At 37.9% G+C, this 18,455-nt stretch overlaps 1 protein-coding gene and 1 pseudogene across 12 annotated transcripts in view; one reads left to right on the top strand and one right to left on the bottom strand.

Moving 5' to 3' along the window:
- The window catches only part of Tbl1xr1 (TBL1X/Y related 1), a 168,633-nt gene that overhangs the window by 22,112 nt on the left and 128,066 nt on the right, over nucleotides 1-18,455 (top strand). The window lies entirely within an intron of this gene.
- LOC147825348 (glyceraldehyde-3-phosphate dehydrogenase pseudogene) lies at nucleotides 883-1,215 on the bottom strand (annotated as a pseudogene).

Raw genomic sequence — 18,455 nt, 5'->3', positions numbered from 1 at the left:
ATGGTTGATTGGGTGTGATGGAACAAACATGCCTGTAATCCCAGCTGTTCAGGAGGCTAAGGTAGAATTATAAGCTTGAGACCAGGGTAGGCAACTTAATGAGACCCTGTCTCTAAAAAAAAAAAAAAAGAAAAAAGAAAAGCTTGGGTATGCAGTTCAGTGTGTGTTGTGTGGCAAGGTGCTGGCCTGTGTTGCAAGATGCCCTCTGTGCAGATTTCAGTGCTATGAACAAAACCTCCAAACCCCCAGATCTCCAGTTTCAGCCCTAGAATTTGTATTTCCAGTAAATTCTAGGTGGTGCTGATGTTGATACTGCTGGTTTGAGGACTACACTTTTCAGTGGAGAGAAGTGAATTAGGTGGAGGGATTTATGTAAGTGGTCAGTCGTGGTGATTTCTCTTCATCTCCACATCTTTTTGTTGCCTGTTCTGTACATACCGGTCTTAGTCTCATACAGAACCTTCAAAATTGCTGTGGTTTTTTTTTTTTTTCTGGACTAGTGAAAGAATGGGAATTAGTTTCAGGAAACACTCACTTGGGTATGTGTACAGTTTGTTTTGTATAGTATTGGTGGAAAATTTGTACCATTACTGGAAGTTTTTTCATTTCTCTATTGAGCTCCAATTAGAATAGTGGTTTTACAGTGGCTTTGCCTAGTATACATGTAGTGCATAGTTTCTAAATTGTTTGAACAATATATAATTTTTTTTTTTGTGGGTGTAGTAGGTTTTATTGATGATATGATGAGCCAGGCTCTCTGGGCCCCTTCTGGGGCCTGGGATGGAAGCTGTGGGAGATTCTCAGCGTGCTGGGGCTGAGTGGGGCAGGGACTCTGCAGCGAGGCCTCTGCCTCCTGCCTCGCGGGAGCAGTGGTTGGGGTGCTCACTCCTTGGAGGCCATGTGAACCATCAGGTCCACCACCCAGTTGCTGTAGCCAAACTCGTTGTCGTACCAGGAAATGAGCTTGACAAAGTGGTCGTTGAGGGCGATGCCAGCCCCAGCATCAAAAGTGGAAGAGTGGGTGTCACTGTTGAAGTTGCAGGAGACGACCTGGTCCTTGCTATACCCCAGGATGCCCTTCAGGGGGCCCTCTGACGCCTGCTTCACCACCTTCTTGATGTTGTTGTATTTGGCTGCTTTTTCCAGGTGGCAGGTCAGGTCCATGACCGACACGTTGGGTGTGGGCATACCGAAGGCCATGCCAGTGAGCTTCCCGTTCAGTTCCGGGATGACCTTGCCCACGGCCTTGGCCGCACGGGTGGACGCGGGGATGATGTTCTGGGCAGCCCCATGGCTGTCGAACCACAGCTTCCCTGAGAGACCATCCGTCCACTGTCTTCTGGGTGGCGGTGATGGCGTGGACTGTGGTCATGAGCCCCTCCGCAATGCCGAAGTTGTCATGGATGACCTTGGCCAGGGGCACCAAGCAGTTGGTGGTGCAGGAAGAATTGCTGACAATCTTGAGGGAGTTATTGTACTTCTCGTGGTTCACACCCATCACAAACATGGGGACATCGGTGGATGGGGCGGAGATGATGACCCTTTTGGCTCCACCCTTCAGGTGAGCCCTGGCCTTCTCCACGGTGGTGAACACGCCAGTGGACTCCACCACATACTCGGCGCCAGCATCGCCCCACTTGATGTTGGTGGGATCTTGCTCCTGGAAGATGGACATGGCCTTGCCGATGATGACGGGCTTCCCGTTCTCACCCTAGACGGTGGCCTAGAATTTGCCGTGGGTGGAGTCATACTGGAGCATGTAAACCATGTAGTTGAGGTCAATGAAGGGATGATCATTGATGGCCACAATATCCACTTTGCTAGAGGTGAAAGCAGACCAAACGGCCAATGCGGCCAAATCCGCTCACTTCGACCTTTACCATCATGTCTCGGGTCGCGGCTGGCGCTGCATGGGAAGAGCTGCGGTCGCCGGCGCACAGGACCAGAGAGCCTATATAATTATTTTGAATAGCTAATTCAAAGTATGTGCCAAGACAGTGATTTTACTAGCTGTATCTCTTTAATGTTGTCTTCTGAAACCCTTGATGTAGTGATTGAAATGTGAGTTTGATTTTTTTTATCTCTGAGTCTGAACAAAATGAAGTAGTGCTTTTGTTTGTTTCTTTTTTGAGGTACTGTGGATTGATTCCAAGGCCTTTGCACTGAACTACCTCCCCAAACCCCCTCCCCCTTTATTTGTTATTTTTACTTTTTGAGACAGGGTCTTGCTAAGTTGCGAAGACAGGGCTCAAACTTGGGATCCTTCTGCTTCAGCCTCCCAGAGTGCTGGGATTACAGATGTTCATCACCATGCCCAGCTTGAAGTAGTATTTTAAAAAGCTCAAGGGGCCAGGGATTTAGCTCAGTGGTTCCGCTGCTTGCTTTGAAAGCACAAGGTTCCAAGTTCAATCCCGGGTTACCCTCCCCCCAGCTCAAAAAATTACAAAATGTGAAGATTTAGCTGCATTCTTGTGGCTACATGGTCTTTTTCATTGCTATTTCTTCTTTAGATTAATAATTACATATGGTATAGTTTCTAGATTTTAAATTTTTTGAAGAAATTTTTGAAATTTGGTCTCTACAGAGATGAATATATTGAAGTGATAACTTTCTCTTCATTGATTAATGAACATTTTTATCCAAAAAATAATAAAATGCAATCATTGTATTAACAACTGGAATGGCGTTTTCTTTTTGTTGAACAAGTATATATAATATGTAAATGTGTAGTCAAGTTTCAGGGATTTAAGGATCCTAAAATAATAAAAGGTCAGCTTTGTAGGTTAGAAGACAGAATTCGAAGCTGTTTGGTTACTTGGGTATGATTGGCTGGTTAGAGTAATGGGATTGTTCGGAAGAGGCCTAGAGGGCATCTGTGTGTCCCTGTCCACGTGTGTACTTTTCTATTGGAGCAAGCAGTAAAGTGGCTGAAGAGTTCAGTAGAGTGAATTGTAGAGATTTTAGGTTTAATAGGTACATGTTATTTATAAAAAAGTGGTCTTTTTAATTGTATATAAGTATTTTAAAAGTATATTTTGGGACTGTAGTATTACATATGTACAGCTTTGTAGAAAGAAAAGCTTAGTATGTTTGTGTGTGTGTGAACACCAAATGTGAAGCAGAAAATGGTTTGCGCTTTAGCTTCTTTCATTTTGATGGCTTTCACTTGAAGTAGTATATTTCTTAAAATTTTGTACAGCCAGGTAAACATTTTTAATATGATTTTAAAAAGTGGATTCATAAGTTGTTTTTAATTTACCTGTGAGGGAATCCATTATGTAACATGCCTGATTTCTACCATGTTTATATGCTTACCACACGAAAGTAGTTTAACTGAAATATATTGAAAGTTATTTCCCATTTTTTGATTTGAAAGTCCAGAATAGTAATTATGAAGCTTGTAGTAGAGTTTTTATTCCATAAAAAAATTGTTTTAAAGGGTTTTTTTGTTGTTGTTGTTGGTACTGGGGATTGAACTCGGGTTTAAAGAGTTTTTTTAAGAGCACTTTTAGAGGTTAAAATTGAGATTTTAAAACAGTACTGTCCCTTATACAGTACTTACTGTTCGTTACTTGTGTAATCTTGGTTATCAAGCTCCCCCACCAGACTGCTACATTTGTTATAATTAATGAATATACCCGGACACATTGTTTTTCCCAGAGTTCATAGTTTATATTAGATTTCACTCGTTTGTTTTTGACAAATTTGTAACGACATGTATTCACCATACAGTATCACACCATATTTTTACTGTTTTAAATATCCTCTGTGCTTTGCCTCCCCCATTTCCAAATTCCTGGCAATCACTGATCTTTTTTCCATCCTCATAGTTTTACCTTTTCTGGAGTGTCATATAGTTGGAATTTTAAATTACATAGCCTTTTCATCTTGGTTTCTTTCACATAATAATACACATCTGAATTTTCTCCATGTATTTTCATGGCTTAATTTCTTTAATTTTCTTAAGCTTATTTCTTTTTGGTCCAGCATAGTGCTCTGTTTTCTGCCTGTGCCAGTTTATTCATTGACCTACTGAAGGACATCTTGATTACTTGGCAGTTTTGAATAAAGTTGGCATAAACATCCATGTGTAGGGTTTTTTGTTTGTTTGTTTGTTTTTTTGAGGGGGTTATGTGGGCATACGTTTTCAGTTCCTTTAGGTAGATAGCAAGGAACATGATTGCTGAAAGATGTGGTAAGGAAATGTAGTTTTATAAAAACCATCAAGCTGTTTTTCCAACTAGGTGTGTATCATTTTGGATTCTTCACAGCAAGGAATGAGAGTTCATTGCAGGACATCCTCTTTCTAGATCTTGGTTGTTGTAGGTTTTGGACATTCTAATAGGTGTGTAGTGATGCTTCATTGTTTTAATTTGCACTTCCCTGATGCTATGTGGTGTAGAGCATCTTTTCACATGCTTATTTGCATCTGTGTATCTGATGAGAGGTGTTAAAGTCCTTGGCCCATTTTTTGAGTTGTTTACTCATTGGTGAGTTTTAAGAGTTCTTTGTATTTGTGACACTTTGGGTTTGTTTGAGACACTGTCTCATTGTGTAGTTCAGGCTGACCTTGAACTCACTGTGTAGCCCAGGCTGGCCTCCATCGAACTACCCTAGCCTCCCAAGTGCTGGGATTACAGGCGTGTACCACCACATTTGGTGACACTACGGATTTGATTCTAAGAAAGAAAAGTTCCTTGTATATTGGACAGTAATTTTTATCAGATGTGTTTTACAAATATTTTCTCAATTTTGTAGTTTGTCCTAATTTGTAGTATCTTTTGCAGAGCAAAAACCTCAGTTTTCATAAAGTTCTGTTTATTATTTTTTTCATGGATTCTATCTTTGGTGTGCTGTATTTCAAAAGTCACTTTTGTCAGAGACATCTAAGTTTTTTCCCTGTCTTCTAGATTTGTATCTTTTTGGGTGCCATTTTGACTTTTTTGTGAAGAATGTGAGGTTGTGTCTAGATCCTTTTTTTTTTTTTTTTTTAACACTTGTGGAGATACACGTAGTTGCACCAGCACCATTTGTTAAAAAGAGTATATTTGCTCTGTTGTATGTATTATCTTTGCTCCTTTGTCAAAGATTGGTTGAGTATATTTGATATATTTCTGGGCTCTTTATTTTGTTCCACTGATTTATCTGTTCTTTCACTTTGCTTATTGTAGCTTTATAGTAAGCCTTGAGGTTCAGAAGTACAAGTTTTCCAGCTTTGGTTTTCTTTCCTTCAGTATTGTGTTGGCTGTTCTGGGTTTTTTGTATATAAAACTTCATACAAACTTCAGACTCAGTTTGTTGACATCTGCAAAATAACTTCTTGTGATTTTGATTGGGATTGCATTGAATTCCTTGTTTATCAAGGTAGGAAGAAATCACAGTGCTCTTATTTAGTCATTTAAATTCTTTTATCAGAGTTTTATAGTTTTCCTTATAGATCTTGTGTCCATTTTGTTAGATTTATACATACATATCTCATTTTTATGGTTGTTACCTTATTTTGTGTGTGTGAGTGTGTTATGACAGAATACCTGAGATTGAGTATTTTATAAAAAAGAAGTTTATTTGACTCGTGGTTCTAGAGACAGGGAAGACCAGGAGTGTGGTGCTCTGGAATCTGCTTGGTATTTGTTTCCAATGAGATGGACAGATATTAAGTGTACAGTGTTGACAGCTTTATCTGGCAACATAACTCAACTTGGCCAATATTTAGAACATTTCCATCCCTATAAAGTTCCCTCAGGCCTATTTTCATCTAATTTTCCCTTGTTTCTACCTCAGACAATCCCTTTTCTGATTTATATGACAATAAGTTGTGCCCATGATTTTTTTTTTTTTTTGTGGTACTAGGGGTTGAGCCCCCCCCCATGTAGCCACCAATAAAATCAAGATCCAGAATGTTTCCTCCCTTCTAACAGCCTCCCTTCTTCGCTCCTAGTCAGTATCTCCCCCACCAGACATAACCACTATATGAGATGTCATCAAAGATAGGGTGAATATTTAAGTTTGAAAAATTCATTACACTGAAAACACATTGCCATAGTCCCCCTCAAAATACTTACCCATGCATTGACACATGCCCACGCATCCCATCATTCTTACCACTTTCTGAAGCACTTCTGAAGTCCTCTTGTTAGTATCTCTGGTTTTGCTCTCATGGCTGCCTCGACATCAAAAATCATTTCAAAATGTTTACCTGTCAAGGCCTTTTTGACGTTGGGGGAAAGCCAGAAGTTGTATGGTGCCAGATTCAGTTCGCTGGTTGAGGATACACTGCAGTGTTTTTCACTGGATGCCACCCAGCAGCAGTATACATCATACTTTTGATCGTTCCTCACAGAAGAGGACTTCTGGACCTGCTTCAGAAATGTCAGGAATGAACGATTAAGTGTGTTTGAATGAAGGGGATTCATAGGAGTGTGTCTTTTGCTGTAATAAATTTATTTTAAATTTTGTACATTCATCACATATTTTTGATACCTTGTACTGACCTGTGTTTGTTAGTGATTAGTTGTGTAAATCTTGTATCACTGATTTTTTTCATGTTGTGCAGGCTGGTCTCAAACTTCTGAGCTCAAGCAGCCCTCTCACCAAGCTTCTAGTTTAGCTGGGACTGCATGCATCATCTGTCTTGTGTCAAGCAGAACTTTTCTCTTTCATTTTTCTTAACCTGTCTTCCTTAATATCAGATGTGGTGGTGGTGTGTGTGTGTGTGTGTGTGTGTGTGTGTGTGTGTGTGTTTGTACATATAAATGTAGTTACACTATTTTACTGTTCATGGACAGTTTGGTTTTCAGCTTTGGGCTAATCTGAATAAAATTGCTGTGAACATTCTTAAGTAACATCTTTTTGGTGTATTAGAAATGGAAATGATGGATAATTGGTCATAGTATATATCTGTTTAGCATTAGTAAATACTAACAAGTAGTTCATCAAAATGGTTGTACCAGATTGTAGTTCAGCTGTCAATGTAGGAAAGTTCATGTTGCTCCATGCTCTTGGTTAACACATAGTATATGTTGGTCTTTTTTGTTGCAGCTATTTGAGTGGAACTGTAGTGGTATCTAATTTTGGTTGTAATTTGTATTTCTTTGGTGACCAATGATTTAAAATTTTTGTGTGTGTGTACCAGGGATCGAACTTGAGACCTTGCGCTTGTGAGGCAGGCGGTGGCACCACTGAGCTAAATCCCCGACCCATTAAATTTTTTATTAAAATGTTTGCAATACATAATGAATGTATTCATCATGGGGAATTGATATATAATACACATCATGATCTTTTCTACTTTACCTTCTCCTCCCCACCTTCCCATCTCCCCCATCACCTGAGCCTTTCCCCCACAGAGTCTGTCTCCCTGTTTCCCATTTTCTTTTTTTAATTTTTGCTCTTTGTTTATGTTTTGGGTTTCTCATGAAAGAGGACGAATGATATTGAGAATCTTTTCACGTGCCTTTTGGTACATGCTTCTTAACTGGGTGATGGGTTTTAGAATGGTTTTGGGTATGTTTTATAGATTAGAGAAATTAAGTTGTGATATGATCTTACAAATATATTTTTACTTGTTCTTAATATGCATTTTATTCTTGACTGGTGAAATCACAATTTCAAGGTTTAAACAGATTTTGTCAAAATTGTTCTTTCTAGATTAGTTCTGAGTTTTGTGATACACATTTGAAAAATCTCTTACTTATTTATTTATTTTTTTGGTACCGGGGATTGAATTCAGGACCTTGCGCTTGCAAGGCAGGCGGCGGAACCACTCTTCCCCATTTTGAGATTATCTTATTTTTGTGAATCTAATGTGCCATCAGATGTAAGATGTTTCATTATTTTGTGTATCCTTATGAAATAGGAAAAATGCCTTTGATGAAAATGACTTCATTTTCTTATCACTTAGAATCTTAACTTATAATTTTAGATTTAGTGTTTTCTGTCACATAATACTTTACATGTGTCACATAATACTTTACATGTAAAAGTGAAATAAATTGGCTGCAGTGTTTCCTGTGTTGGACTACTGAGTTTGTTTTTCCTTTTTCCTATGTACCATGTTACTGCTGGTGAAGGAATATTTCTTAAATGATCTGGAGAACTGAAAGCCATTGGTGCTGTACCATTAAGATGACTTTGCAGTTGTGGAGCTAGCTTACTTTTAAATTTTAGGTTTAGGAATCTTAATAAACATTTATGACTCTTCAGCTCCCAAACCCGACCCTTTAACCGCTTAGAATAAATAAGGTTAAAAATCTGGACCACTACTGTTTGAGATTTTTCTCCAAAATGACTACCAATTTGCAGATGTTGATTCTGGTTGCCTATTTACAAATATGGTGTGAAACTAGTTGGCCAACATTAGTTGTAAGATCAATTTTGATTCCAGATTGACACACAGTTAATGATACAGTGTGAAATAAATGTATTTTTTTCGCCGATTGTGTTTGAATTTGTATTTCCCTGACTTAAAGAAATTAGAATGTTTATCCTTTTCAAGAACTGTAGTTTGTGTATGTATTAAATTTAGTTTAGAGAAATAAAATCTCAAACATATATGTAGCTATACTGTGTACTGCCTTCTAAATATTTGTGGCCTTGACTATAATCTCCATTTTTGTAGGGTTTTACATGATTATGTGTTAGTTAAGAATCTTTTACTTGGATTTTATTAATTTGTTAAAACCTTACTGGCTCATAACCTACATAAAAATGTGAGGTAGGGGCTGGGGATTTAGCTCAGTGGTGCCACGCCTGCCTCACAAGCGCAAGGTCCTGAGTTTGACCCCTGGTACCAAAAAAAAAAAAAAAATGTGAGGTAGGTATGGGAAATAATGAGTTTATTTACTGCTTGTAAAAATCCTTTTTTAAGACCTAGGGCTGTAGGGAAAAAACGTTAAAGGATGAATAAACTAGCTAAAAGAGCCACATGAAAAGTGAGGATGGCAAGAATTGGTTAAAAGATTATCCAAGATAATAGCTAACATTGGGCCAGGGATTTAGCTCAGTGGTTTCACTGATGGTTGTGCAAGTGCAAGGACCAGAGTTTGAGCACCAGTACCAAAAAAAAAAAAAAAGCTAACATCATCAGAAAAACAGGAAAGCCTATCTTAAGAATACAAAAGAGAGTTACCAAAAAAGTTTTAGGTGTGCTTGTGTACATTTATGTACCTAAGATTAATTTTGCTTGTTTAGTGTATTTAATATGAACATTACATTTTTAAAAAGACATTTGTAAAGAATGTTTTAGGTCTTTGAATACGTTTTAAGATTTATGACTTTCAAATTTAAAATAACTCAGAGCTTGGTCAAAAAGAATTCACTGGAAGATATTTTATGAAACCTGGCTCAGAGATGTATCCTGGAATTGGGAATAGAATGGAAAGTTGGGACCTACCTAATGGAGACTGTCCTGAATATTGAATATTGATTCTCCATTCTCTCTTTGCATGCTGGATACTACTCTTATATGTCCCACAGCGTGGCAAAGTGAGGCTTCTGATAGCTATGTTATTCTTTCCTTTCTGTCCCCGCCTCTCAGATTTAGTGATGCACTACTTGGTGTCACATACAAATCAGGTTATCTAGCCATGCTCTTAACAACTACCTGATATTATTCAGTTAAGCTACATTTCAATGGTGAAATTAGATACATTAATACAGTGATATCAATGAATTTGATCTATTGGTACAGCTTTTCCAATTTTTAAAATAAAACATGCTGAAATTTACTAATTCAAGCAAAATATGGAATCTTGTAAAACCAATGTCTTGAATCTTGGGGGCCAGCATAGGTCGTCTTAAAAAGATGTAAATAGTCATCATCAGTCTTGGTCAAGCCTCATGCACACAGGTGGCAGCAGTTACTTGATTAGAGGAGCCTTCTTTGGTCTCAGGGGAGCTGGTACCCCACCCTTAATTGGTTATGTAGATTAATGGGTTCATTTTGGCAGATTCATACATGTATATAACATTCTTTGATCTTTTTCATCCCTCGCCCCATATTTCCCCTTGTCCCACTTTTCACCTATTTTCCCATTTTGCTCATCTTCATCCTCTAGGAGCTGGTACTTCTCACAGTTACCACTGATTTTAATTACTTATTTTGGTGTCTCTTTCCCACTAGATTAGTTAAGGGCTGTTGCATTTTAGTGATAGAAAAGGATTCTATAAATGCTTACTTTTTTTTAAGAAAGAGAGGATGGATGAAAGAGCTCATGGTGCTGTAAATGTAAGATTTTTTTATGTCTTGGTGTTTTAAAGTAGTTATTTTGATCAGACTATCATTTTTACATGTGTAAATTATATGTGTTGACTTTTACATAGTATTTTTAAATAAATCATGTCTTAAATCATTGAACATATTCTATTTTAAAAGAGGGTCCTTATTTTTATAAAGTGTATACTTCAGATTATAAGTGATGATTATTTACCATATTTGAGGCAACCTTTATAGCACTAGAGAATTTATATATTTTCAAGGAGCTAGTGTACAGTATTCAGTTTTGTAAGTGATTTGTTTATTTTCTTTCCTCAGCAGCAGGAGTCAGGCTCAGCATTTTAAACCTATGATGGGAACTCATGTCTTCTTTTTGCCCATTGAGAAAATTCAGCTAAGTACCACATAAGTAAAAAACATCCTTCTTACTATAGGGATTAACAAAATTCTTCCTGCTCTTCTCACATTTTAGAGCAGGAGACCTAAAACTCATTACCCTGCTACCACTGCTTTCAAGATGTACTACTGTATGTCTTTTTAGAAGCAGCAGTAGTTTAAATGTGGTCTGTAGGATGCAAGTTCCTATTCTTGATTTATATTCATTTGTTTGTAGAAGAGTATTTATTTAGTATTACTTCAGGGAAGCTTTTCTTGGGTTTAAATAACCATAAGATTGTTAGTGGTTGTCCAGTTTTCTTCAAGGTAGTGGTGCTCAGCTAGGGGTGCTTCAAGCACCACAGCTGATTTACTAATCACATCATTCTAGGACCCAAAGCTTCTTATCTCCTCACAGTTACTTTTTCTGAACTATCTCTTAAGGAGAATATCATAGCAACAGAATTTTTATTCTGTAATATACGGTAGGAAATTTGGATTACACCATAAGGATGAATGACTCCTCTGCTAGAATGTTGGCTTTGTTCCTTGGTCCTGTGTTTACACTGGAATTTTTATTGTGTAGTTTTACTACATTTGCCCTATTCTGTTCTTATTTGTATTAATTAGCTTTAATTAAATATTATTTTATGTATTCTTACGCCTCTAAATTTACTTTTAAAATAAGGGTTGATATTATTCTACATAAGATGAATTTTGGTTAGAGAAGAATTAACCTTATTTTCTATTAAATCTTGGCCTTTTCATTAATAAAATATGGGCACAGATCAGTCACTTTCCTGCTTTCTTCAGTCTGTAAAAGGTAATGATACCGGTATACGTCTTGGTTATAATCTACTCTTCAAGATGTGTAGTTCTCTTGGGTAGCATCAGCCTTATAGGAATGCGAAAGGGAATAGTGAAGAAAAGAAACAAACAAAGCAGAGGGAGATGGAACCCATAATAATTCCATAATAATCAGAAGCAAAGTAAATGTTATATAAACCTGAAGGAAACTAAGAGTGATAGAGAAAACCATATGGAAAGTAAAGGAAAAATACATAAAAATATACAGAATCCTGAGTCTCATTGCCTGAGTAGGTGAGGGAAACAAACATGAAATGACAGCTTTCTGCAAAAGATGAGAATAGAGTGTGGCTCAGGTCAGTCCAGTATGTGGCTCTGGGGAAGCCAGACAGAGGAGGCGTGGATGGTGGTCTGTGAGAAGCGTACTGTAGAGTGAATGTAGCAACATAAAGGTCCTATAGGCTAAAAAAAGGGTGACAGCCGGGAGCATCTGTGTAAGTTTTCCAACACAGCTAGACCAAATGAGTAACTAATAATTTGCTATAATTGTGTTTATTTTAGAATTCCCTCACATTGTTATCCATTTGAATCAACTTGGAACAAATTGGGTTTAGCAGTATTTAGGACAAGAGTTGAGTCTCTAATGGGAAAAACTCCTTCTCCCCGTGGGTCCTGAAAAATTTTTCTGAGATTTCACAGTAGTTAAGACAGGAAATATACTGCAGATGTTCTGGGGTACAGCTAGTTTCACACTTACCCTGTTTGCCACGTTGTATGTAAACCATAAGCTAACAGAATCAGATGCAGGTGTTTATTAATACAGCTGCTCATACATACTGGTAAAGTTAAGTTATACTGAGGCATATATACTTAAAAATGTAATCCCTAAGTAGAGATGGCTCAATCTGGAAATGTGTGGCTTTGGGTATCATAGAATTGGGTCTTTTTCAGCTTTGATTTTACGTATCACTGTGATTCCAGGCAAGTGATCCAACTTTCTCTTCTCTGCAGCTGTGGTTACTGTAAAATTAAAGGAAAACATCTTTAAATTGTCTTCTGATTCTGTGATCTTATGAGTTTTGTTGTTGTTTATTCATTATTACTAGCATTTCTGAGCTACCTTAGAAATAATTATATCATAGTCTTATTTCCTGGAAGGATTACTGTTGCCTTCTCTGCTGCATGGCACTTGAACAAAGGCTTTTAGTGTTCCACACAGGAAGTCACTTTGAGGTTGGAGGCAGTCAGAGCTGGAAATACTGCTAACAAATGGCAGGGAAAAACATCATTACCTGAATCTGAGTAGTCAGAGACACAAGTAACCTTTTTGCTACCAGCTTTCGGCAAGTAACCTATAGTTACTGCAAGAGGAGAAGTGCATCTGGGACTGGTCAGTTTTGAGTTTTAATGACTTGGTAACTTTTTAATCTCCAAGTTTTGATATGTGTTTAAGGCATCCATTACATGACACTGTTTGCTCCTCTTCTGTATTCTCAAATTTTGTTCTGTACACCTTTCTAAAAACTCAGTGCCCATTGTTTCATTTCTTGAAAAAGTCTTGTTTATATTGGCCTTATCACTTTCCAGGGAATTCCAGGGAATTAGGATGCATTTGGCCCTTGGTTTCCAACATCCTGATTGTTCAGAAAGACTACTTTTTTTGGTACTACTTTCTAGTTTAGTTTCCCTTTGCTGTTGAAGCAGATAAAGGGGAGGAAAAAAAATTGGCCCTTATCTGGTTTAACTTTAATTAATGGGGGGAGGGGACGAAGTCTCACTATGTAGTTCAGGCTGGCCTTGAGCTCACTATGTAGCACAGGCTGGCCTTGACCTTGCAGTGATCCTCGGCCTCCAGTGCTGGGATTATAGGCATGTGCCACTGCACCAGCTGGTTTAACTTTAATTATTGATTAAATTGTGTGTTATTCTATGTGCTATATGTCATATTCTCAAAGTAGAGAACAGGGTGGTACAAACCTACATACTGTGTGTATGTACTGTGATTTGTCTATGTCAGCACTTCCTAGATTGTATTAGAATGATTGTAGAACAGAGGTTAGCACACTATTTCTGTAAGCAAACATTGAAGGTAAAGTGCACAGGTCTGTGTTGGAGTGGGATGCAGACACAGACTGTATTTAAATGAATAAAAATGGCTGTGTTCCAATAAAATTTGATTGATAGCTACTGAAATTGAAATTCCCATGATGCTCACCCCTCCACACACCAAAAAAATAAACCCAAAACAAACTTGAAAACTGTTTTTAGCTTATGGGCCGTACTAAGGCAGGTTGGATTGGGCCCATGGGCTACAGTTTGCCAACTCATGTTTTACAGCAATGATAATAAATTTGTTTCAGTTGCTTTCCCAGTACTATTTAAGTAATTGTAGAATTGGTGTAGTGTAAAATTAGCAAACTAAGTCTTGAAATCTAAGAAACTACCTAGCCATTTTCAACCTCAATTTTCTTATATAAAAAAGAATAATGCAGTTATTACAAATTAAAGTTCTTCATTATAAACAACAGAAGTCACCCAGCCTTTCGTAATCAGAGCAGGGATTTATTAAAGAATATTAGGCATTCAGAAGTCATAGGTATTCACTGCTGGAGAGCTGAGCTGGGAACATTCCCATAAGCACACTGCAGATCTAGGTTTGAGAAAGCCACGGATACTGAGCACTAAATACCACTCAGTTTGGTTTTAGATGTTGCTCTCTTAGCTCTGATGTTTCATTTATAGGCATTCTGCATTTTAGCTACTAGGAAATGGCTAGCATTGCTGCTGCCACCGTCAAAAGCTAAATCATTTTGTTAGAGGTTTCTTTTAGGGATTGAATAATATGCTGTCCTTAGTTATGAGGGAAACTAAGAGATTTAAATTCTAATTTCTTTGTTAGGTCATAGATGTCACCAGATCCAAAAGTCTTTTCAAACTTATCAGCAATGAATATGATGGATGCCTACAGCGGTAGATCTTAACTGCCATCAACATATTTACATCTTTTTTTTTTTTTAAACTTCGAGTAATTGTGACCTAAAGACTACAATTTATGAAAAATTTGAGTTCTAAGTTGATGTGTGAGTTGGTTATTTAAGACGTAAAACTCATTCTTCATTTAAAAATATGTAAATAATGGACTTGTTTTCATGGTAGCCAGAATAAGGTTGTTTACAAAAGCCAAGTATCTATTTTGAGGAGAAAAGTTTCTTAAAGATGGGAAGAGCCTGAGTATTATCTTACCATCAGGCAGCTGTGTCCTCTGTGAAGTGTGGAGTTGAGTAGATTGTACTATGCAAAAATACTTGGTTCCCTTCTTTATTTTCTCCCTAGAAGCCCCTCTTCTGTGTTCCCATTGACATCGAACTTGGCCATGGGACTTTCTTTGGTCATTGTAAAAAGTGATGTATGTTCATTTTCCTCTGCTACAAGAAAAATAAGGGCCTGATAAGAGCTATTCTTTTACCAGATTCCACAGTGAAAAAAATCTTATAGACAACCAAAACTTGACATACAAAAATGGTAAATCTACTTTTGTCCTAGTAAGACAGTAGGTCCTTTTAGAGTTAACACTATTTAAACCATACTGCTAAATTTTTTGTTGTTTTTACTGGGTTGACAGTTGCACGGTGATCCAGGGCCAAGGATTTAGCTCCTGTGGTTCTGCTGCCTGCTTCACAAGGGCAAGGTCTTGCCTGAGTTTGATCCCCGGTACCCCCCCCCCCCAAAAGGTGATCCTTTGGTGCCTTAGGAAAAAACAAGTTGTAGTTATTTTGTACTGTATTCCTCACCATCATCACTTATTTATTGTAAGACAAAATGTTTTGCTTAAGAATGTGCTTGTTGATGCATTAAAAGTTACTATTTTAAAAACAATTTTTAGCCAAGTGTGCATCTTTTTACCAGTCTTTCTGCGGAAAAAGGAATTGTTCATAAAACTTGTAAATGTAGAAATATGATGGTTGCCACACAGAGAACAGCACTTGTGTGAATGTGCTGTGGGGCTGAACTACTCTCTTTTCCTTTTCCCTTGAAACAGTGACTCATGGGTGTCCTGAGTTGAACATTTGACAGACGTCTTCTTAAGTGGATGAAGTAAGCCTTTACTTTGAGGAAAATAGCTGACAGTGTGTATTTGTTGCTAGTGATAAAATCTGAAATTTCAAGTGAAAATTGAGATTTTTTGAAAATTATCAGCTACTGTAAGCCACTACTTTGACCTTTCTAATGTTATCCTTCGCAGGAGCCATGTTAATCTCTGTATGGTTCTAATTTTAGTATGTGTGCTGCCGAAATTTCTGATGAATTTGGTAGAGTGAATTTTTGTTGTTGCTGTTGTTGTATTTTTGAGACAAGGTCTCTCACTATATAGTTTAGGCTGTCTTTGAACTCAGTATGTAGCCCCCCGCTGTCCTTGAACTTAGGGCGATCTCCTATATCAGCTTTCTGGGTGCTGAGATTACAGTCATCTGCCTCTATGCCTGTCTAGTGATAGTGAACATTAACTGTTAAATTTCTGCTGCTGTACAATGAAGTGCCAACATTTGGTAGGCTTGCCTGGCTGGATTTTCTAATTGATGCATGATGTTATAAAATCATGCATGGATAAAGAAATCACATGTAGTTGCCAGAACAATGGATTTTTTTTTTTTTTTGTGGTACTGGAGACTGAACCAGGGACCTTCTTACTGAGCTACATCATCAGCCCTTTTATAAAATTTAGACATGGAGTCTTGCTAAATTGCCCAGGTTGGGTTCAAACTTGAGATCTTCCTGTCTCAGCCTGCCAGAATGCTGAGATTACAGCTGTGGACCACTGCACTTGGCTTGGGCCAAAGCATTTAATGTGACAGTATGAAAACTTCTTTGATAAAGTTTAGGATTTCTCATTGTAGTGAACCATTAAGTTATTACTTGATGAGTTTTGCTGTAGTGTCAGAGAATAATCATAGCTGTCTGAAAAGGCTGTTTGACAGTGCACTATCATGTTTCAGCAAAATCCTCTAAAGGAGGCAAAAGCAAGTGTCATTGGATAGTTGCCTTGTTGAAATTGCACAAAAAGAAAAAAATTCCATTAAGCCAGTAGATAGCAGTGATTCCATTAGTGATAGTGAAAGTCATTCTACACAATAACCCTCCTCCCTCTTGTCTGCTTTGCACCAGCCATGAAGGTTTTCAAAAGTAAGTGTAGGTTAATTTTTTTTTTGTTTATATTTTGTGTTCTCTTCATTATTTTGTATTACAGTATCTTAATCATTTTTATTTGAATCTTTTGGGGTTATGGAACAGATCACCTGAGTTTCTATTATTATGGGGAAATTCACTTTGATATACAAGTACTTTGGATCACAGACTTGTTTCTGGAATGAATTGTGCTTGCAAACCAAAGTTTAACTTGTTTCTTTTGAGGACCTGAACTGGAAATCCAGTCACATAATTAGTCCCCATTTAGGAATTAGCATTTATGTACCTCACTCTTTCCCTTCCTTGATAGTTTGGACTGTGCTGTGTACTCCTCAGTGGGAGGATTTCTTTTTAACTTTTCTTTAAGAAAAGGGCTACCTGAGCTGGGTGTGGTGGCATGTGCTTCTAATCCCAGCATTGTGGGAGGCCGAGATAGGAGGATCACAAGTTTGAGCCCAGCTTGGGCCACAGAGGAATTTAGTGAGATCCTGTCTCAAAATAAAAAATTTAAAAAGACCTAGGGATGTATCTCAGTTTGAAGGCCCTGCTTTTTACAATCTGTAGTACTGCAAAACAAAACTACTTGAGATGGATGAAGGAATCAGTGTCTATATGGTACCAGCATATAATGCAGCGTCCTTTGTGATTGGGGTTCATAGTTTTTCCTTCTCAGGTGATCGTGGAGAATCCTCTGTGTAGCCTTGGTTGAGGAGGGAATAATAGTTTATCAGGAATAGACACACTGAATATGTGAGCCATCTACTCACGCTTCATATCCAGTCTGAATACTGTCCTGTATATGCCATTATCACGTGATAATGGAATGTTCTGTCAGTTTGACTTTAATTTGGTAGATCAGATGATAATTCCTGATGGGCAGTCCAGGTTTTATAGCCACCTGTGGTTAGATCTCCATTTTTATTTTTATTTTTTGGGGGGGGAGGGTACCAGGAATCGACCTCAGGGCCTTGTGCGTGTAAGTCTACGTTCTCTACATGACTACATTTTATAGTATGACTATAATAAAAACTTTCCAAAAGAGAATCTTGCTTTGACAAAAAAGACATGCCTTTGCCCTTCAAAATGGTTTTGGCTGTGATTCTTTTTGAAGAGCAGGTTAGTGGTTCCTTACTGATACAGCTGATACTTGGAGCACTATTTCAGTTATAGGGTCATCATGGTCAAGAGGCCATAGTTGTACTGCAGCCTGGATTGGGTTGAGCATTTTCTCTCCCTCTGGGACACATTTAAAACTACAGGATTTCAGATCACTCAGTGAATAGAACAGAGCAGCATAGACAGATTGGTATATTTTGTTTGCAGTATCCAAAGACTCAGCAAGCTGTTTGCTTCTTTCTTAGGGATAGATATAAAAGGTAAAGTAACTTATATTGCGCCATAGAGAGTATATCATGACATTGCGCAGTCTACTGGTCCCTAGAAGTTCATTACTGGAGTCCAGCCTCTTTATCTCTTGGTGTACTTACTTTTTCATTTCTGGCAGCCTGTCTTATCACAAAGTCCTTTGGCTTGATATTATCAGTGTAGTGGAACACTGTGATCTCTAATGCTGTGGTAAAATAATAAAGATTTATGAAAGTTGAGTTAACCCAATACAAATAGTGAGTATGTATTGCTGTTCCAGGCAAATTAAAACCGATTGCTTCTGGAATTCTGTTTGTAGAGAGAATCCATTTGTCAAAACCATAGCTGTATACAAGGTACAATACAAAATAGATCTGAGTGCTTTTTTTGTCCCCCATGGTTTTTTGAGACAGGGTCTGTCTCGCTATGTCGTTCAGGCTGGCCTTGAACTCCACATGTAGCCCAGGCTGGCCTCTTAACTCACAGTGATTCTCCCTAAGCCTCCCAAGTA

Source organism: Heterocephalus glaber, unplaced genomic scaffold (genome assembly GCF_053883595.1).
Source record: "Heterocephalus glaber isolate CG9 unplaced genomic scaffold, H.glaber_assembly_v1.0 deba00001504, whole genome shotgun sequence".
NCBI lineage: Eukaryota > Metazoa > Chordata > Mammalia > Rodentia > Bathyergidae > Heterocephalus > Heterocephalus glaber.
Note: the sequence above shows the minus strand (reverse complement) of the source record. Positions and strands in the feature narration are given on the sequence as shown.